Here is a 23020-nt window from a genome sequence, read left to right on the forward strand (position 1 = left end):
ATAACTACTGTTATTTAATTGTGAAATTCTCAAGCTTCAAATTTATAATTATAAGATGTTGAAAAAGAATATTATTCTTCATTGGGCCTAATGAACATTAATTTACTATTAAGAAAGATAAATCATCTGTCATTAAGAAACCATATATTAATATGGCTATCTTTATTAAAAGTGAGAGAGATGTAATTGTTTCTCGAATAGCTTCATAAAGATTAATATTTATTCGATTAATAGTTTCATAAAGATCCATATTTATTGTAACGTACTGTACTTTTACTACTTAACATTTGCGGAAAAATTTAAAATTTTCTTAATTGAAACGTGAACATTCAAAATTCGATAAAAGAGATAAATTGTACGTCTCACAAGTTGTTGCAACCAAAAGATTTGAAGTTTAAAGTCTGACAAAAGTATTGAATGTTTTCATAAACTTAAAACATGGCGGTCCTCGGGTTTAGCCTCCCGCTCAGTCCAAGCCTGCTCCTTAGTCCCTACCTTCAGTCTCCTCATAAACATCCTCACCTGCATCGATCAAGTCTAGTGAGTCTAAAGACTCAACATGTATAAACTGGGAGTATCGAATAATACGCAATAAAACCACATGCAACTTTAAAATAGAACATACATACTTGAACTTGAACTTGTACTGAACATGAACATACGTACATAACTTAGACGTGCCATAACGTGAAAACTTTCATAAACATGGTTTTATACTTGTACATACATAAACATACATGAACTTCATTAATTTGTATAGAGGCATGTTTCAAAGCAAGTGACCCACAACATAAATCGTCTGATCAGACTAAACCACAATACTGGGCTGACAGGGGCGAACCCACTGCCACATACATGAGATCCCCGTTCATGCTTTAACGGGTGGATTGGTCCCCGTTCATGCTTTAACGCTTTCCAATCCTTATCTAAGCCCGTTCATGATTTAACGGGGTGGATTGGTCCATGTTCATGCTTTAACGCTTTCCAATCCCATACATAATTGGTCACAAGACATTTAGCATACCTCAAAAACTTGAAAATATTTTCTTGCACGTCGACATAATTACTTGGCGTTGAGGGATTCGTTGGATTTCATTTGGGGCCGCTGCTGCACATACTAACATGAATTTTAGATACTTAACTTGCATAGCTTAGACGTAGGCATACGTGCTCACCCCCGAATTCAATAAATAACTTAAGACATTTTAGAACACTCGGGACTTGACCTCTTTTAAATCATCGTACTAACCCAAGACATGAGACTCCCAAAACACAAATAAAATTTCCCAAAATATATGAAGTACACGGACCCCGTGCTTGGGTCCGTGTATGGGTCCGTGTAAGTGCGCAAAGGAAACACTTAGCTTAAGAAGGGACACGGACCCCATGCCCAGGTCCAGCTCCGGGTCCTTGTAGACTCGGTAAAATTTGTCGTACAGAAGGGGAAAGGCACGGACTCCGTGCCCTGGTCCATGTGGGGGTCCGTGTAGGCTCTCAAAAATGGCACCAAGAAGAAAACGAAGGCACGGACCCCGTGCCGAGGTCCGTGTCCGGGTCCGTGTACCTGCGGGAAGTGCAAACTCACGAAATTTCAATACATACAATGCTTATCATTCTAGACTCTGTTGTACGAAACATGAACCGACGCTCCGAGACTCATCCTAGTATGCCATGACAACGAATCGAATGCGTACCAACACCCCAAAGCAACGACGTCCACTCTACGACACATACAATTCAAAAACACGGCAATTGACACCAAATGGATTCCTACGACTTCTAACGAATTCGAGTGCCTATCGCCACTAATCGACAACCCAAATTCCAACCCACATCATACTAAGCATACCTAGATGCAGCAACGATCACCCGTCGATCCCCAACTGAAGCCTGCAACAATAAAATCTCGAGAACACATCAATACATAATTTTCTGAAAAACGTAGTTTGAGCAGTCCCACGAAAAACGTCATAACTCACTCAATTGTTATCCAAGTATTTTGAATTTACTGTCAAATCGAAGGTATCAAAAAGTTCTACAATTTTTGTGTTGAAAGTTTTCTCAGAATCACGACCGAAAAGTCGCAGTATTTAAAAAGACAGTAAAAACGAGTTTTCAGATCTAAAACTTATTTCAAAACTGATCCAAACCATTTTCCGCTCAAACAACGAACGTCATACATGAATTATTTTCGCATAAAAATAACACAACACATAATATGACGAGATCGATGCAGAAATAACAGAATATATGTGACTTTTGATGATAAACTTTACCGAAACGGCGATACCGAAGCGGAGAAAGAAGCGAGGTTGATCCGGGACGAATGTGGCGCGATTTTCTTTGAAGAAACTCAACAAAACTTGCTGGAAATTTAATGGGGAAGTGGGCGGCTGCTTCTAGGAGTAATAACCCTAGTTTTCTTTCAAATAAAAATCTGAAGATGAGTGGTGTAGTGTGTGTTGTGTGTGTTTCACGTTTTCTAGTGTGTGTAGAATGTGTGTGTTTGATAATAATTAAAGGAAAAAATTTGCTTAATTATTAATTATCACTAATTTTAAAATACTAACTCTCCCTTAACTTTAACAAAATCTCTAATTTAAAATAAAATGTACATGTGCTAGACTTTTAAAAGTTTTAAAATTCTAAACTCGCTTAAACAAATAATTTGGGCTTTAAAATGCTGAAACTAGATAAATCATTTTAAACGCCTCATTCTCAACTTAAAATAAAATACCATATTTTAAAATTGCCAAAATCGTCGCCGGTCTTTTCCTCGATCCCGCATCGAATAATCGCCTGAAACATGAAACTCGAGAAAACATTTTAACGTGCATCACATAAACATTGATTAAGTTAAAATAATGCATTTAAATAAATCATGCATGGCTAAAACTCATTTTCAATTTAAATAAATGAATTAACAATTAAATAAATGCATGAGTTATACATGTACTGAATTTAGGGCACTACAGTTCCTCCCCCACTTATAAAAATTTCATACTCGAAATTAAATCTTACCGAACAACTCCGGGTAGCGAATTCTCATATCTGCTTCGGCTTCCCAAGTGGCCTCCTCTACTGATTGATTTAGCCACCGGACTTTGACCAACTTGGTCACTTTGTTCCGAAGTCTTCGCTCCTGTCTGTCTAGGATTTGGATGAGTCTTTCCTCATATGACAGGTTCGGAGCCAACTGTAAAGGTTCATAGCTCAACACGTGCGAAGGATTAGCTTGATTGTAATGCCCTAGATTGTATGTGGCTAAAATGAAAAGATGAAGTGTTGCTTGAAGAAGGGACCGCACCCGCGCCTAGAGAAGCACCGCACCCGCGGTGCATGGACAAAAAGTTAACCATTTTTACAGCAGGGTCACCGCACCCGCGGTCCAAGAAGGAGTGCACCCGCGGTTGATGGACAGAGAGTTGGAAAGTATTTACAGAAATGACACCGCACCCGCGGTCCAAACGTAACCGCACCCGCGTTGATGACACCGCACCCGCGGCCTTATATGTAGCGCACCCGCGGTCGACGTTTATGCAAAGTTGAATGGACCGCTGAAGCCTGAGCGCACCCGCGGTTCCTGAACTACCGCACCCGCGGTCATGCGTGTTACTTGAAAAATATGACACTTGCCCCTCAACATGCAAGATATATATATATTATGTGTCTTCATTTCCTCTCCTGGACAGCTGAGAATCGAGAGGGAGAAGGGATCTAGGAAAAGGAAAGTTCTTTCACTTTTGAAGCTAGTTTGTACAAGAATTTTACATCCAAACGTTAATCCGATTTCGGTTCTGAACTCCTCTCATCAAAGGCTTTAAGGGGATGTAAGTTTCATTCATTTCCTGCATGATTTGAAATATTGATGTTGGGGAAATTGTGAATTACACTAGATTATGTGTTCCTGTGAAGTTAGTGACTATATATTCGTAAACGGGTCGATTATCGGATATCATATGCAATTGTTATGATTTTCCAGCATATTTAGAGTTAAATATGCAGATTTTGAGTACTATTATGTGCTTATAATGATGATTATGAGTTGAGACTTATGAATTGGTGATATATGTTGAGAGGTGGATTGACTGGTATCGAGAGATTACGTCGTTATGCCGTCAAATTGTACCGAGATCAAGTATTGAATTGGATATGTGTTGATTGAGATTAGAGATTGATAGAATATGTATCAACATTTCCATTTCAGATTTGATAGTGACAGATTCATCATCGAGACTTCGACATCGACAGATATTGTGCGACGAAAGGTATAATTCATGTTTTGTTTGGGGAAGACACAACTCAAATGAGATTTAGTTTGAGTTTCCCAACAAAATCACATACTAGAATTATTGTTTATCTTTTGATATGATTGTGATTTGTTTATAGATTTATATTCAAATCTCTTGATATGATGATGCCTTGTTTATAGATTTATATTCAAGCCTTTGAGATAGGAGAGTCATTGGCAGACTTGCCAAACTAGATGTTCGGTGGTATCGACGCTTCGGATCAGATTCACTCCGATTGCAGACATTCGATACAGACATGACTGAAGTCTAGGAATAAGACGTACAGTTACCCCGATTGGGAGGGTAGGTGATAGACAGTGACGTCTTATTCACACCGGGATCCCTAGAATAGAGTCGATTCGAGTCAAGACATGATTTGATTTGAGTTGCATGTTTAGATAGATCGGTTTCATAGACTATGGAGCCATTGTTATTACTTTCATGCATGATTTATGATTTCGTATCAGCATGTTTTATACTGGGATTTGTTCTCACCGGAGTTTCCGGCTGTTGTTATGTCTGTATGTGTGCATAACAACAGGTGGGGCAGGATCAGGGTCACGACATATATGAGAGATGGACATAGCGTGGTGATCACGGGCGTAGCAGATGAACTAGTAGTTGTACTTTTGATATGTACTGTATTTAATTACTGGTTTGTAGAATATGAATAAAACGAGACATGTATATTATGTTTGTTGTAATGAAATAAATATAGAATTATCTTGTGCCTGAGTTATAAACATTTGATTTAATGTTAAAAGCAAAATTTTGACCCGTATTTTTGAATAAAGATCCAAATTAATCCCAAATAGAATTGAGTTAGAGCCCGGGTCCCCACAACAGGTGGTATCAAAGCAGTAGGTTCTGTAGACTGAGATAGCATAGAATGAGCGGGGTAGATCGAGTCTTCTTCCTTGCTTTTGATGTGCTAGCATGATTTAATGCTTTCCCTATTATATGTTGTATTGTATCTGAGTTGATTTACAGCATATACTTGTAAAGACTGAATCAGAACCGATTCTGGATCAGAGGTATATGATCAGAAGAGGGATGAGACAGATTGTATAGATCGTATCCTAATATGTTTGATAATCAGATATGCCGCCTAGAAGGATATCGCAACCAGCTGCAAGACAAGTGTCAGAACAGGGTAGTACGTCAGGTACTCAGATGGATGTTACTGCGACACCGATGGAGACTTTGTTGAAGAGATTTCAATCATTCCATCCACCTACCTTGAAGGGCACAGAAAATGCAGTGGATTGTGAAAGCTGGTTGGATGATATAGAGATGTTATTTGAATCACTTGCCTATACAGATGAACGTAGGGTGAAGCTGATTGGGCATCAATTGCAAAAAGTGGCCAAGAGTTGGTGGCTAACGGCGAAACGAGCCTTAGAACATCGAGGTATTGATATTACTTGGAAAGTCTTTAAAGATGAATTTTATCAACGTTTCTTTCCAGTGTCGTATCGAAAAGACAAAGGGGCCGAATTTGCAAACTTGAGACAGGGGCAATGGAACATAGAGGAGTATGTTGCCAAATTCTCGTCCTTACTTCGATTTGCACCTCACGTAGCAGGGAATGATGAGGCAGTTGCCGATCAGTTCATAAATGGTTTGAATCCGAATATCTTTACCCTAGTGAACACGGGGCGACCCAACACTTTTTTTGAGGCACTGAATTGAGCAAAGGGAGCAGAGGCTGGCTTGATTAGGCAGCGAGGAGCTTCCTATAGTGTTCAGGGTCAGAGACCGCCACCGTTCGCCACACAGTTTCCACCACCTCCTCCTCGATTTGATAGTGGAATCAGTAGTAGTGGGAAGAAAGATTCTTTGAAGGCTAAGGGTAAGCAGTTCAAGAGAGCAGGGAGCAGTTCATCGAGCTCCAGTGGGTCAAGACAGAGAGGTCCTGGCCAGAGTATAGATGTGACAGGTGTGTATTGCACTACTTGTGGAGGCCGACATGCCACAGAGCAGTGTCAGGGAGTGATGGGCAGATGTAACATATGTAAGCAACAGGGACATTTTGCCAGAGTCTGTCCCCATAGAGGTGCCCAGAGATTTCAGAGTGCAGGGTCATCAGCATCAGTGACTCAGCCTGAGAGGCAAGCTTCGTCTGTCCATTCCTTCCAGCCCACGCCTACACAGTCCCAACCTAGAGCTAGAGGTGGCCAGACAGTGAGCCAACCTCCCAGACAACAAGCTCAGGTATTTGCATTGACGGAAGAGCAAGCCCAAGATGCACCAGACGATGTGATTGCAGGTAACTGTTTTCTTTGCGGTTATCCTGCATATATATTGATAGATACAGGTGCATCACATACATTCATATCAGAACGTTTTGCATTGACACATGCATTGCCTGTAGAGTCATTGTCTACTGTAGTGTCTATTTCTTCTCCGTTGGGAAGTGGTCTGATATATGTGACTTCAGTTAGACACTGTGTACTACAGTTTGAAGGGCATGAGATCGATTTAGAATGTGTTGTACTTGGTTTATCTGATTTTGATTGTATTGTCGGGATTGACATGTTGACTAAGTACAGAGCCACCGTAGACTGTTTTCACAAGATTGTCAGATTCAGACCTCAAAAGACAGAGGAGTGGAAATTCTATGGTAAGGGTTCCAAATCTCGGATTCCCTTAGTATCTGCTCTGACTATGAGTAGATTGTTGCAGCAAGGATCAGAAGGGTTCCTTATTTATTCAGTAGACTTACTGAAACCGAGCCCGACATTGGCAGATTTTCCAGTAGTACGGGAGTTTGCAGATGTATTTTCTGACGAGATTCCAGGGTTACCTCCAACCCGAGAGGTAGATTTTAGTATTGATCTTATTCCAGATACCGTTCCTATTTCGAGAGCTCCGTATAGGATGGCGCCTATAGAGTTGAAGGAATTGAAAGCACAACTAGAAGATCTTCTAGCCAAGGGATATATCAGACCCAGTGTATCTCCTTGGGGTGCACCAGTGCTATTTGTGCGCAAGAAAGACGGTTCTATGAGATTGTGTAAAGATTACAGGCAGCTGAACAAGGCAACGATAAAGAACAAATATCCTTTGCCTCGTATCGACGACTTATTTGATCAGTTGCAGGGATCATCTATCTATTCCAAGATCGATCTGAGATCTGGATATCACCAGCTGCGAGTACGAGATATTGATATACCAAAGACAGCATTCCGAACCAGGTATGGACATTACGAATTTATTGTCATGCCTTTTGGATTAACGAATGCTCCAGCGGTGTTTATGGGACTAATGAACCGTGTCTTTTAGAGGTATTTAGATGAGTTTGTGATTGTTTTTATTGATGATATTTTGGTGTATTCAAAGAATTTGAATGAGCATGCCAATCATTTGAGAATTGTGTTGCAAACATTGAGAAATGAAATATTATATGCAAAACTATCAAAGTGTGAGTTTTGGCTGAGACAGGTTGTCTTCTTGGGTCATATCATATCTGGAGATGGTATTTCTGTGGATCCGAGTAAAGTTGAAGCTGTGACCAGTTGGCCGAGACCGACTTCTGTGCCAGAGATACGCAGTTTCATGGGTCTAGCAGGGTACTATAGACGATTCATCAAAGATTTCTCCAGTATTGCGAAGCCGATTACCCAGTTGACACAGAAAAATGCGTCGTTTGTGTGGTCTGCGGATTGTGAGTCTAGCTTCCTAGAGTTGAAGAAGAGGCTGACCAGTGCACCTGTCTTGATGATTCCTTCGGGTACTGGTGATTTCGTTATATATTGTGATGCATCTCACAGAGGGCTGGGATGTGTTCTTATGCAGCGTGGTCATGTGATCGCATATGCCTCTAGACAGCTGAAGCCACATGAGATTCGATACCCCATTCATGATCTTGAATTGGCGGCTATCGTATTTGCCTTGAAAATTTGGCGTCATTATCTTTATGGTGAGAAATTTGAGATTTACTCTGACCATAAAAGCCTGAAGTATCTGTTTTCTCAGTCAGAGTTGAACATGAGGCAGCGTAGATGGCTTGATCTACTGAAAGATTTTGATTGCGAGATCAAGTACTATCCAGGAAAGTCAAATGCAGCAGCAGATGCCTTGAGTCGAAGGGTTTGTGCCCTATCCTTATCGACGATAGGTGTTTCGAATTTAGTTGAAGATTGTTGTTTGTCTGGTTTAGCATTTGACACAGATAGTAGACCGCTGAGACTTGCTTCGATTCAAGTTGAGCCAGATTTGATTATGAGGATTAAAGAGGCACAAAGAACAGATCAGAATATACAGCAGTCAATTCAGATGGTCAGATCAGGACATCAGTCTGAATATCAGGTACGTGATTTTGTCCTGTATGTGAATAACCGTATTGTAGTGCCAGATGTTTCAGAGTTGAAACAACAGATATTGTCAGCAGTGCACTGTAGTCGGTTCAGCATTCACCCTGGTGGCAGAAAGATGTATAACGATCTAAAGACACAGTTCTGGTGGAAACAAATGAAGTCAGACATTGCCGAATTTGTGTCTAAGTGTTTAAATTGCCAACAGGTGAAGGCCGAAAGAAAGAAACCCGGAGGTTTACTTCAGAGTTTGGCTATTCTAGAATGGAAATGGGATCACATTTCCATGGATTTCGTGACGAAGTTACCTCGATCATCCCGGGGTTGTGATACGATTTGGGTTGTGATAGACAGATTAACCAAATCAGCGTGTTTTATTCCATACAGAATGACATATCGACACGATCAGATGGCAGAATTGTATGTCAGAGAGGTAGTTAGATTACATGGTGTGCCGAAGTCTATCGTATCAGATCGTGATCCACGATTCACTTCTCACTTTTGGCATAGTTTGCAGCAGGCTTTAGGTACGACATTGCACCTGAGCACTGCCTATCATCCCCAGACAGATGGACAGTCAGAGCGGACTATCCAGACTTTAGAGGATATGTTGAGGGCTATAGTGCTAGACTTTGGCACTAGTTGTCAAGATTCACTACCGTTATGTGAATTCTCGTACAACAACAGCTATCAAACGAGCATAGAGATGGCACCGTTTGAGGCATTGTATGGCAAGAAGTGCAGATCTCCTTTATATTGGGATGATATATCTGAAGTACCAGAACTTGGGCCTGATATGATTCGGGAAATGACTGAGAAGGTGAAAATCATTCAGAAAAGAATGAAGATGGCACAGGATAGACAGGCCAAGTATGCCAATATCAGACGTAGACCGTTAGTATTTGAACAGGGAGACAGAGTATTTTTGAAAATTTCTCCTTTCAGAGGCGTTGTCAGATTTGGCAAACGCGGGAAGTTGTCTCCTAGATACATCGGTCCATACGAGATTCTTGAAAAGATTGGCGATCGAGCATATAGACTAGCTCTTCCTCCTTCTCTATCCGGGATACATGACGTTTTTCATGTATCGATGCTGCGTAGATACATGCCAGATTATTCTCATGTCATTCAGCCCGACGAAACTGAGCTAGATCAGACGTTGAGTTATGTCGAACAACCGATACAGATTCTTGATCGGAAAGAGAAACAGCTCAGAACGAAAACTATTCCGCTAGTGAAAGTTCAGTGGAGTCGTCATGGCACCGAGGAAGCGACTTGGGAGACAGAAGCAGATATGAGACAGAAATATCCGGAGTTATTCTCATGATGTGAGTATTTATTCAGCTTTTGATTTTACTGCTGTTTGTACATACTTTGATTAATTGATTTCACGTTCGAGGACGAACTAATATCTAAGAGGGGGAGAAATGTAATGCCCTAGATTGTATGTGGATAAAATGAAAAGATGAAGTGTTGCTTGAAGAAGGGACCGCACCCGCGCCTAGAGAAGCACCGCACCCACGGTGCATGGACAGAAAGTCAACCATTTTTACAGCAGGATCACCGCACCCGCGGTCCAAGAAGGAGTGCACCCGCGGTTGATGGACAGAGAGTTGGAAAGTATTTACAGAAATGACACCGCACCCGCGGTCCAAACGTAACCGCACCCGCGTTGATGACACCGCACCCGCGGCCTTATATGTAGCGCACCCGCGGTCGACGTTTATGCAAAGTTGAATGGACCGCTGAAGCCTGAGCGCACCCGCGGTTCCTGAACTACCGCACCCGCGGTCATGCGTGTTACTTGAAAAATATGACACTTGCCCCTCAACATGCAAGATATATATATATTATGTGTCTTCATTTCCTCTCCTGGACAGCTGAGAATCGAGAGGGAGAAGGGATCTAGGAAAAGGAAAGTTCTTTCACTTTTGAAGCTAGTTTGTACAAGAATTTTACATCCAAACGTTAATCCGATTTCGGTTCTGAACTCCTCTCATCAAAGGCTTTAAGGGGATGTAAGTTTCATTCATTTCCTGCATGATTTGAAATATTGATGTTGGGGAAATTGTGAATTACACTAGATTATGTGTTCCTGTGAAGTTAGTGACTATATATTCGTAAACGGGTCGATTATCGGATATCATATGCAATTGTTATGATTTTCCAGCATATTTAGAGTTAAATATGCAGATTTTGAGTACTATTATGTGCTTATAATGATGATTATGAGTTGAGACTTATGAATTGGTGATATATGTTGAGAGGTGGATTGACTGGTATCGAGAGATTACGTCGTTATGCCGTCAAATTGTACCGAGATCAAGTATTGAATTGGATATGTGTTGATTGAGATTAGAGATTGATAGAATATGTATCAACATTTCCATTTCAGATTTGATAGTGACAGATTCATCATCGAGACTTCGACATCGACAGACATTGTGCGACGAAAGGTATAATTCATGTTTTGTTTGGGGAAGACACAACTCAAATGAGATTTAGTTTGAGTTTCCCAACAAAATCACATACTAGAATTATTGTTTATCTTTTGATATGATTGTGATTTGTTTATAGATTTATATTCAAATCTCTTGATATGATGATGCCTTGTTTATAGATTTATATTCAAGCCTTTGAGATAGGAGAGTCATTGGCAGACTTACCAAACTAGATGTTCGGTGGTATCGACGCTTCGGATCAGATTCACTCCGATTGCAGACATTCGATACAGACATGATCGAAGTCTAGGAATAAGACGTACAGTTACCCCGATTGGGAGGGTAGGTGACAGACAGTGACGTCTTATTCACACCAGGATCCCTAGAGTAGAGTCGATTCGAGTCAAGACATGATTTGATTTGAGTTGCATGTTTAGATAGATCGGTTTCATAGACTATGGAGCCATTGTTATTGCTTTCATGCATGATTTATGATTTCGTATCAGCATGTTTTATACTGGGATTTGTTCTCACCGGAGTTTCCGGCATTTGTTATGTCTGTATGTGTGCATAACAACAGGTGGGGCAGGATCAGGGTCACGACAGAGATGAGAGATGGACATAGCGTGGTGATCACGGGCGTAGCAGATGAACTAGTAGTTGTACTTTTGATATGTACTGTATTTAATTACTGGTTTGTAGAATATGAATAAAACGAGACATGTATATTATGTTTGTTGTAATGAAATGAATATAGAATTATCTTGTGCCTGAGTTATAAACATTTGATTTAATGTTAAAAGCAAAATTTTGACCCGTATTTTTGAATAAAGATCCAAATTAATCCCAAATAGAATTGAGTTAGAGCTCGGGTCCCCACATAGATACTTCCTCAGCATTGAGACATGGAACACGTTGTGCACCCCGACCAGATTCGGCGGAAGGGCAACACGATAGGCTAGTGTCCCAACTCTGTCCAAAATTTCAAACGGTCCAATAAACCTCGGACTGAGCTTGCCTTTCTTTCCAAATCTCATAACACCCTTCATGGGTACTATCTTTATAAAAACGTGATCACCCATGGAAAACTCTAGATCTTTTCTTCTCTTATCAGCATAACTTTTCTGACGAATCTAGGCAGTCTTCATCCTGTCTCGAATCTTGACCACCACATCTGCAGTCTGTTGAACTATCTCCGGACCAAGTTCTGCTCTTTCACTAACCTCATCCCAATGAACTGGTGATCTGCACTTCCTTCCATACAACGCCTCGTAGGGAGCCATACCTATCGATGATTGGAAACTGTTGTTGTATGTTAACTCCACTAGAGGTATCTTCGATTCCCAAGTCCCCTGGAAGTCGATCATACAGGCTCGCAATAGATCCTCCAAAATTTGAATCACTCGCTCAGACTGGCCATCTTTTTGCGGGTGAAAAGCGGTACTGAAGAGCAACTTCGTCCCCATGACTGCATGTAAACTCTTCCAGAAGGACGATGTAAACCTCGGGTCCCTGTCGGATACAATAGAAACTTGGGATCCCATGCAATCAAACTATCTCCTTGATATAAAGCTCCGCGTACTGCGTCATGGAGAAAGTCGTCTTCACTGGCAAGAAGTGCGCTGACTTAGTGAGTCGGTCCACTATAACCCAAATAGAATTCGATCCTCTGACTGACCTCGGTAACCCAACCACAAAGTCCATTGTAATATTATCCCATTTCCACTCTGGGATGGGGAGTGGCTTAAGAATTCATGCTGGCCTCTGGTGCTCTGCCTTCACCTGCTGACAAGTGAGGTATTCAGACACAAATCTGCGAATGTCTCTCTTCATCCCTGGCCACCAATTCAAAACCTGCAAGTCTTTGTACATTTTGGTCCCTCCTAGGTGAATGGAATACGGAGATGCATGTGCCTCTGTCAGAATATCCTCTCTGATCGAATCAACACTAGGCACCTACATCCTGCCTCTGTATCTCACAACACCATCTGACACTGTGTAGAGTACGCTGCCCTTGGCTTCGTCCTTCAGCCTTCAATTCTGTAACCGCTCATCTGAAGGCTAACCTGTACGAATACGGTCTAGCAAGGAAGATTGGAATGTCAGATTAGACAACCTGGGAGCTTTGCCCTTGCGATAAACTTCTAAACCGAACCTCTGAATCTCTGACTGAAGAGATCTCTATACTGACAACTGTGCTACAACTGCAACTTTACGGCTCAAGGCATCTACCACAACATTAGCGTTCCCTGGGTGGTAGCTAATTTCACAATCGTAGTCTTTTACCAACTCCAACCACCGTCTCTGTCTCATATTCAGCTCTTTCTGTGTGAAGAAATATTTGAGACTCTTGTGATCAGTGAATATCTGACACTTCTCGCCATACAAGTAGTGTCTCCAAATCTTCAAAGCAAAGACGACAGCGGCTAATTCAAGATCGTGAGTCGGATAATTCTTCTCATGCATCTTCAACTGTCTGGAAGCATAAGCTATCACCCGACCATGCTGCATCAGTACTGCGCCTAACCCGAGCTTAGATGCATCGGTGTATAGCAAAAAATCTCCTTGCCCTGTTGGCATGGCTAACACTAGCGCTGAAATAAGAGCTTGGTTCAAAGTATCAAAGCTCTTCTGACATTCATTGCTCCACACGAACTTAGCGTTATTCTTGGTCAGTGAAGTGAGTGGCACTTCTATCGACGAAAACCCCTGAATGAACTTACGGTAGTAACCGGCTAAGCCCAGAAAACTGCGGATCTCTAAAGCATTCTTCGGTTCAACCCATCCTTAACGGTTGCCACCTTCGCTGGATCCACTTCATTTCCACTGCTAGTCACTATGTTACCCAAAAATTCTACCTTTCCCAACCAGAATTCACACTTACTAAACTTCGCAAATAACTTGCGACTCTGCAAGGTCTGCAAAACTGTCTTCAAGTGCCGACTGTGCTCCTCATGACTCTTCGAGTAAATAAGAATATCGTCAATGAACACGATGAAGAATTGGTCCAAGTAGGGTTGGAATACTCGGTTCATCAAGTCCATGAAAATTGCTGGAGCGTTCGTCAATCCAAACGGAATCACTAAGAACTCGTAATGCCCATACCTGGTCCTGAAGGCTGTCTTGTGAACATCTGCGTCTTTCACCTTCAGCTGGTGATACCCTGATCGAAGATCTATCTTAGAGAACACTGTGGCCCCCTGCAACTGATCAAATAAGTCTTCGATTCTAGGAAGAGGGTATTTGTTCTTGATCGTTACCTTGTTCAATTCTCGGTAATCGATACACAACCTCATGCTTCCATCCTTCTTTCTCACAAAGAGCACTGATGCGCCCCACGGTGAGAAACTGAGGCGGATGAATTCCTTGTCGAGAAGCTCCTGAATCTACTGTTTGAGTTCAAGCATCTCGGCTGGAGCTAAACGGTACAGTGCCTTGGAGATTGACATTGTGCCTGACATGAGATCAATCGCAAACTCCACCTCTCTCTCTGGTGGAAGACCTGTGACGTCATCAGGAAAGACGTTTGGGAAGTCTCTGACTACTGGCACATCTGATAGTGACGGAGTGGGTATGTCAGGTGTTGAAATGATGCTGCCAAGAAAGCCTGACACCCCTTGGAAATAATTTTCCGCGCCTGCATGCAAGAGATCATGCGAGGGAAACTTTTCCATCTGGCTGGATCAAAAAGAAACTGCTCCATGCCCAACGGTCTAACCAATACTGATCTCTTCTGAAAATCAATCAGGACTCGGTTTTTCGTCAGCCAGTCCATACCCAAGATAATATCAAATTTTGGCATTTCCAACACTATCAAGTCTGCATACACTAAGTGGCCCTGCAGCTCGAGATCGATGTCTCTGACCACGCTAGTAGCTGATATTTCTTCCCCTGATGGGACTGTTACTGAATGACTCACATCGAGTCCAATGGTCCTGATATCCAAGTGACTAGCGAAAGTCTCCGAGATAAATGAATGGGTGGCTCCTGAATCTATCAAGGCCTGAGTAGCTATTCTCTTGATGAAAATATTTCCCGTCAGCAGTGTAGTGTCTGGGTTCGCCTCTTGTGCGTGCATGGCGAACAATCTGCCCTGGTTTGGTTGCTTCCACTGTGGGCACTCCTTCAACATGTGGTCACTGGCTCCACATTTGAAACACTTGTCTGACCCATACAAACACTGCCCCGGATGCTGGCGGTTGCATTTCGGGCACACCGGGTACTCTCCCGGCCTCTGAGGAGCTTTCTGCTGCTGAATTGGGCCCTTGCCCTTTGGCGGTCCCTAATATGGCTTCTTCCCTAGCGGCCCCTGAAACGGCCTCTTAAACTGAGGTCCTTGTTGATGTTGCTGCGCTGGAGCCTGATAGGGCTTCTTGCCTTGCCTGTCTGCCTCAATATCCCTCTGATCCTGCTCTGCCGCCAAAGCCCTGGACACGGCAACTGCATAGGTAGTGGGACCAACTACTCTCACATCACGGCGCAAGATCGGCCGCAATCCATCCATAAAATGTCTCAGCTTCCCCTGGCCATCATTAGCTATCAGGGGTACAAAATGACACCCCCTCTCAAGCTTCCTGACAAACTCTGCAACACTAGTGTCTCCCTTTCGCAGCGTCATAAACTCCGTTGTCAACCTGGATCGTACTTCCTCAGTGAAGTACTTGGAGTAGAATACCTCCTTAAACCCATTCCAAGGCAACACCTGCAAGTTGACTGCCACGGACGCACTCTCCCACCATAGTCTGGCGTCCCCTGTCAGAAGGAACGTGGCACACCTGACCCTGTCTGCATCAGTTAGTTCCATGAAATTGAAGATTACCTCGATGGACTTAATCCATCCTTCAGCTACCATCGGGTCAGTGGCACCCGAAAACTCCTTCGGGTTCATCCTCCTGAATCTTTCATACACATCCTCCAGTCGGGGCCTCGCCCCTGCATCTACTGCAGCTTGATTCCCTGCAAACTGTGCGAAGAACTGAGTCATACCTGCAAGCATCTGTGCCTGCATGTCCGAATGTGGGGGTGGAGGAGCGTCTCTTCTCTCCTCTCGAGGCTCTCTGTCCTCCTCCCTTGCTTCACGGTCAATCACACGTATAGGAGGCATACTGTTCCAATAATTTACCCAACACGTAATCCTCACATGCATGAACATGATATAGACAACATAAGATGCACGTACTTGAACTTTAAAATATGCACATGCTGAAATCAGAACTTAATGCTTATTAAATAACATAAATTTGAAACCTTAAAACTTACAGACTCGAGGTGTGACTTCGTGAGCTTCTTGCGACTGGCAGTAGGCGAAACCCTTTACAAGTACACCGCTCTGATACCAACTGTAATGTATCGTATTTTTACTACTCAACATTTGCGGAAAAATTTAAAATTTTCTTAATTGAAACGTGAACATTCAAAATTCGATAAAAGAAATAAACTGTACTTCTCACAAGTTGTTGCAACCAAAAGATTTGAAGTTTAAAGTCTGACAAAAGTATTGAATGTTTTCATAAACTTAAAACATGGCAGTTCTAGGGTTTAGCCTCCCACTCAGTCCAGGCCTGCTCCTTGGTCCCCACCTTCAGTCTCCTCATAAAAATCCTCACCTGCATCGATCAAGTCTAGTAAGTCTAAAGACTCAACACGTATAAACTGGGAGTATCGAATAATAGTAATAAAACCACATGAAACTTTAAAATAGAACATACATACTTGAAACTTGAACTTGTACTGAACATGAACATACGTACATAACTTAGACGTGCCATAACGTGAAAACTTTCATAAACATGCTTCCATACTTGTACATACATAAACATACATGAACTTCATTATTTTGCGTAGAGGCATGTTTCAAAGCAAGTGACCCATAACATAAATCATCTGATCAGACTAAACCACAATACAGGGCTGACAGGGACGAACCCACTGCCACATACATGAGATCCCCGTTCATGCTTTAACGGGTGGATTGGTCCCCGTTCATGCTTTAACGCTTTCCAATCCTGATCTAAGCCCGTTCATGATTTAACGGGGTGGATTGGTCCACGTTCATGCTTTAACGCTTTCCAATCCCATACATAATTGGTCACAAGACATTTAGCATACCTCAAAAACTTGAAAATATTTTCTTGCACGTCGACATAATTAATTGGCGTTGAGGGATTCGTTGGATTTCATTTGGGGCCGCTGCTGCACATACTAACATGAATTTTAGATACTTAACTTGCATAGCTTAGACGTAGGCATACGTGCTCACCCCCAAATTCAATAAATAACTTAAGACATTCTAGAACACTCGGGACTTAACCTCTTTTAAATCATCTTACTAACCCAAGACATGAGACTCCCAAAACACAAATAAAATTTCCCAAAATATATGAAGTACACGGACCCCGTGCTTGGGTCCGTGTATGGGTCCGTGTAAGTGCGCAAAGGAAACACTCAGGAAGAAGAAGGGACACGGACCCCGTGCCCAGGTCCGGCTCCAGGTCCGTGTAGACTCGGTCAAATTTGTCATGCAGAAGGGGAAAGGCATGGACCCCGTGCCCTGGTCCGTGTGGGGGTCTGTGTAGGCTCGCAAAAATGGCACCAAGAAGAAAACGAAGGCACGGACCCCGTGCCAAGGTCCGTGTACCTGCGGGAAGTGCAAACTCATGAAATTTCAATACCTACAATGCTTATCATTCTAGACTCTGTTGTACGAAACATGAACCGACGCTCCGAGACTCATCGTAGTATGCCATGACAACGAATCGAATGCATACCAACACCCCAAAGCAACGACGTCCACTCTACGACACATACAATTCAAAAACACGGCAATTGACACCAAATGGATTCCTACGACTTCTAACGAATTCGAGTGCCTATCGCCACTAATCGACAACCCAAATGCCAACCCAACATCATACTAAGCATACCTAGATGCAGCAACGATCACCCGTCGATCCCCAACGAAGCCTGCAACAATAAAATCTCGAGAACACATCAATACATAATTTTCTGAAAAACGTAGTTTGAGCAGTCCCACGAAAAACGTCATAACTCACTCAATTGTTATCCAAGTATTTCGAATTTACTATCAAATCGAAGGTATCAAAATGTTCTACAATTTTTGTGTTGAAAGCTTTTACAGAATCACGACCGAAAAGTCGCAGTATTTAAAAAGACAGTAAAAACGAGTTTTCAGATCTAAAACTTATTTCAAAATTGATCCAAACCATTTTCCGCTCAAACAACGAACGTCATACATGAATTATTTTCGCATAAAAATAACACAACACATAATATGACGAGATCGATGCAGAAATAACAGAATATATGTGACTTTTGATGATAAACTTTACCGAAACGGCGATACCGAAGCGGAGAAAGAAGCGAGGTTGATCCGGGACGAACGTGGCGCGATTTTCTTTGAAGAAACTCAACAAAACTTGTTGGAAATTTAATGGGGAAGTGGGGCGGCTGCTTCTAGGAGTAAGAATCCTAGTTTTCTTTCAAATAAAAATCTGAAGATGAGTGGTGTAGTGTGTGTTGTGTGTGTTTCACGTTTTCTAGTGTGTGTAGAATGTGTGTGTTTGATAATAATTAAAGGAAAAATTTTGCTCAATTATTAGTTAGCACTAATTTTAAAATACTAACTCTCCCTTAACTTTAACAAAATCTCTAATTTAAAATAAAATGTACATGTGCTAGACTTTTAAAAGTTTTAAAATTCTAAACTCGCTTAAACAAATAATTTGGGATTTAAAATGCTGAAACTAGATAAATCATTTAAAACGCCTCATTCTCAACTTAAAATAAAATACCATATTTTAAAATTGTCAAAATCGTCGCCGGTCTTTTCCTTTATCCTGCATTCGAATAATCGCCTGAAACTATGAAACTCGAGAAACATTTTAACGTACATCACATAAACATTAATTAAGTTAAAATAATGCATTTAAATAAATCATGCATGGCTAAAACTCATTTTAAATTTAAATAAATGAATTAACAATTAAATAAATGTATGGATTATACGTGTTCTGAATTTGGGACACTACATTTATCCTGAGATCAAGGGTTCAATCAAACATTATGATAGTATTCATACAAATACAAGCACCTTAATTATGTAGTTTTCATTTTTTAAATATCACTAGTATTCGATTGCATGACCGTGTCATGCACACGAGGAGATATATGGCTCTACTGAGGTTGAGATATTTTAGATATTTCTATTTCACAATATTTTGAATACTCTCGTTCAAAATTATGACTCATTTAAGACCTTTTAAAACACACATAGGTTAAATGATCAATAAATGAGTTTTTTTACTATATATATTTAAGAAGAGGGTGGACTGTTATAGAGAAAAGATAATGTGTGAAAATGAATAGTTAACTCTCATTAATTATGAATCCAATATGGTTCGTATTAGTCATAGAATTTGGTTGATTTATTCCGATCCATGTTATCAATATCATGCAAGGATTGCAAGACTTAAGGAAGTCACTAGGAAGTGAATCATACATGCCAGTAGAAAGTGAGCCATGCATCATCTATTCAGAAAATTAGATATTCAAGCATGTGGAGGCTATTGAGACACACAAATTAGTTTCATATTATGGTTTTACTTTGTTGTTTAAAAGACTTTCAATTCCAAAATTTTCTAGAAATTTGAGTTCAGCTTGAAGACTAGTATCAAATATATATTCCTTAATTTTTCATATCTATCATTTAGTTTATTATATAAATCTGATAGTTTTGGAAATGATACTTTGTTTAATGGTCTTGTCGTATTAATTTACAAAAATATATCAACTATTCCATGTTCAAGAAAATATTAATATTTGGAAATATGTTATGAATTAGTATTCTCCTATAATGTGACATCAAAATTTTTTTTGGTTTTGGCACTTGCTTAACTACATTAAGGATTACTTGATCATTGTGTCAAAGAAAGGCGTTAGGAGGGATTCAAACATACTAGAGATCATACTTACGGATATTTATCGCTTGGATATAGACTTATATAGTCAGAAATATTTTATTACATTTGTTTATGCTTACTCACGACATGTATATCTCTACTTGCTTCATAATAAGTATGAAGTGTTGATAAGTGCAATAATTGCACTTAATTTATCTAAGATTCCATTTGAATTATGTTAGTTTCGGACATAATTATTTGTGATATTTGTTGTTTTTTTTGTCATGAATGAGATAAATGACTATTGGATAATTGATGGCGATTAAGAACAAATTTTGATGTTGAATGGTTATTGTACTAGCGCCGCAGCGCCAATGAACAAGAGCCGCAGCGCCAAGGCTTCAAGGAAGAAAACAGGCGCCACAGTGCTACAAAGCAGAGCCGCAGCGCCTGAACCACCGAACAAGCAGCGCCTAGGCGCTAATGCACAAGCTCCATGGCGCCATCACTGCCAAACAACAAGCGCCTAGGTGCTACACCATCAGCGCCGTGAAGCAGCACCGCAGCGCTAGAACCTACGAGAAAATAAATGGGCTTTCATTTTACGGCACAGACGAAAGTATAACAACAAGAATAGGGTTCAGAAAGGGATGACCAGTTTGGGAGAGAAAAGAAACGAGAGACGAGAAGACACACGAGAAGACGATTGGAGCGCAAAGATCGATCACGAAGACGTAGAACGACGAATATGGGGACAGAGATGCCACTTCTGATTTGTTATCGAATTCTTTCACCTTAAAATCTTGTGTTTACGATGTGTAAATTTTATATTCAAACATGCATTGTTTTTGTTTAGATTTCATCATGAACTAATTTTTTATTCTATAGGATGACAGTAGCTTTGTAGACACGATAATTCTGACTCAGTTGTTTATATGATTGAATTCCTTTTGGTTTAATTTTGTTTTTAGTTCTTATCGCTTTCAATTTACTGGCCATAAATTTTTTGTCATCTTATTAATTCTACAACTCGGGAAGAGGACTAGAATTATAGATCATTAGAAACATATCGTTAAATATTTATATTGTTCAGAAGGAGTATAACTTTAGCAAAGCCTAGGTAAGATCATCGTTAGAATATATCATTTGAATTTAGACTTTTGTTAGAAATGTTTGAATCGAAGTTTGAATGATACAATTTATTCGTCACTTGGTAAAGAGAGAATAAAATAATTAAGTGTTCTTGGCCATTAAATGACTGAAATTCATAAATATAAATGCAACCGAGAATAATTTTCATAGAAAATAAGAGAAATCACTCCTCTAGATATTTTCTCAATTCAGTAAATCAATTACTATTTATTTACAATTAATTCGTGTTAAATAGACCAAACTTTTTATTGATTCTTATCAATAAAGTCGTGGCTATTTTAATTATAAGCACTGATATACTTTTATATACACGCTCCTCGTGGGAACGATATTTTACTCTCTTATATTAAAATTTGACAACTGTGCGCTTAGGAGCGAAAAATACGTAACACATTTTTTGCACCGTTGCCGAGGAGTGTAAAATTTAAATTTATATCAGTATTGTTACCAATTAGTATAGATTTTAATTTAGAGTTGTTTTTATTTTATAATCAATGATTTGTCCATTTTCTCTATTTGACAGTGCATGTGAAGATCGCAAAGTCCTGACTTTCTTATCTTTGATCCTGAGATCAAAAGAACTGCACGGAGTTAAGAAAAACAAAAAGAGAAGAGATCAAAACAATGACTAAAAATAGAGAGGACGCGAGACGTAACCCGCCAGAAGCTATACCTATCGGAGATCACTTCAGACCAGTGATCAACGCACATTATTTTGGCATTGCTCAGGGACCATAAATGCAAACAATTTCGAGCTGAAACATGCATTAATAAATATGGTTCAACAGAACCAGTTCGCGGAAACCGCCACTACAGATCCTCACGTTCATTTGAAGACTTTCCTGGAGATTACTGATACGGTAAAGATTAATAATATACCTGGTGATATTATTAGATTGTGTTTGTTTCCGTTTTCTCTTAGGGACCAAGAAGAGGATGGATCCAATCGCTTCCCTTGGGGAGTATCACGATATGACAAGAGTTGGCAACGAAGGTCCTTCCTAAGTATTTTCCCCCTGCTAATTCTGTACAGTTGAAGATCGAGATCAGTACTTTTAGGCAGACAGAATTTGATCAGTTGTATGAGGCGTGGGAAAGGTATAAGGAGTTGTTGAGGAGGTGCTCAAATCATGGTTTTGAAGAATTGGTACAAATTGCATTATCAAGCTTATGACTTGCTTGAGCAGATGACTATTAATAGCTACCAGTGGCCATCTAAGAGGTCAAGAGTAAAGAGGATAGCTAGAGTTTATTATGTGGGTCCTATTACATCACTCACTGCCCAAGTTTCTAGCATTGACTATGCTGATTGCAGCTATGAATAGGGTGTAAATCACGAGAGTTTTCTTACGCAAATAATAAGAATGTATTGAATCCTCCACCGGGGTTCAATACATCAAATGGAGAAGGGAAACCATCATTTGAGGATTTAGTTGGGACATTTGTTTCTGAATCTGGTAAGATGATGGCTAGGACTGAGTCTAGGCTTTACAACCTAGAGATCCACATGGCCAATATTGGTGCTTCCTTGAAAATCCTTGAGTCACAATTTGGGCAGATAACGAGGCAACTCACGTCTCAACCATCATACACAGTACCAAAGACTGCAGACCCAAATTTGAGAGAAGTGAACGCCATTTCCATATATCATGAGGAGATTGGAATGATAGAAAGAAAAGATGAAAATGTTGATCTCACACCTATCCAGGAAGATAAGCCAACACGAAACAAAAGAATCCGACGTAAAAAAGGTAAGAATTACGATTTAGATCAGTGCACTGATATTTCTTTACTTCCCCACCCCCAGAGATTTATACAATTGAATGTTGAGTTTCAAAAGAAAAAAGGTCTTGAAGATCTCAAGAACCTACACACTAATATTCAGTCTGCAGAGGAGGAAG

At 40.6% G+C, this 23020-nt stretch overlaps 1 long non-coding RNA gene across 1 annotated transcript in view; it reads right to left on the minus strand.

Annotated features, from left to right (window-relative positions):
- Positions 1-367: 367 nt before the first annotated feature.
- LOC142529651 (uncharacterized) overlaps positions 368-23020 on the minus strand; it is a 37989-nt gene continuing 15336 nt past the window's right edge. Inside the window, exons 2-3 of the long non-coding RNA XR_012815935.1 lie at positions 3022-3196; positions 368-522 (exon numbers count right to left, since the gene is read on the minus strand). This is a non-coding gene — a long non-coding RNA (uncharacterized LOC142529651). The remainder of the gene's footprint in view (positions 523-3021; positions 3197-23020) is intronic.

This window comes from Primulina tabacum, chromosome 16 (genome assembly GCF_025594145.1).
Source record: "Primulina tabacum isolate GXHZ01 chromosome 16, ASM2559414v2, whole genome shotgun sequence".
Classification (NCBI taxonomy): Eukaryota; Viridiplantae; Streptophyta; class Magnoliopsida; order Lamiales; family Gesneriaceae; genus Primulina; species Primulina tabacum.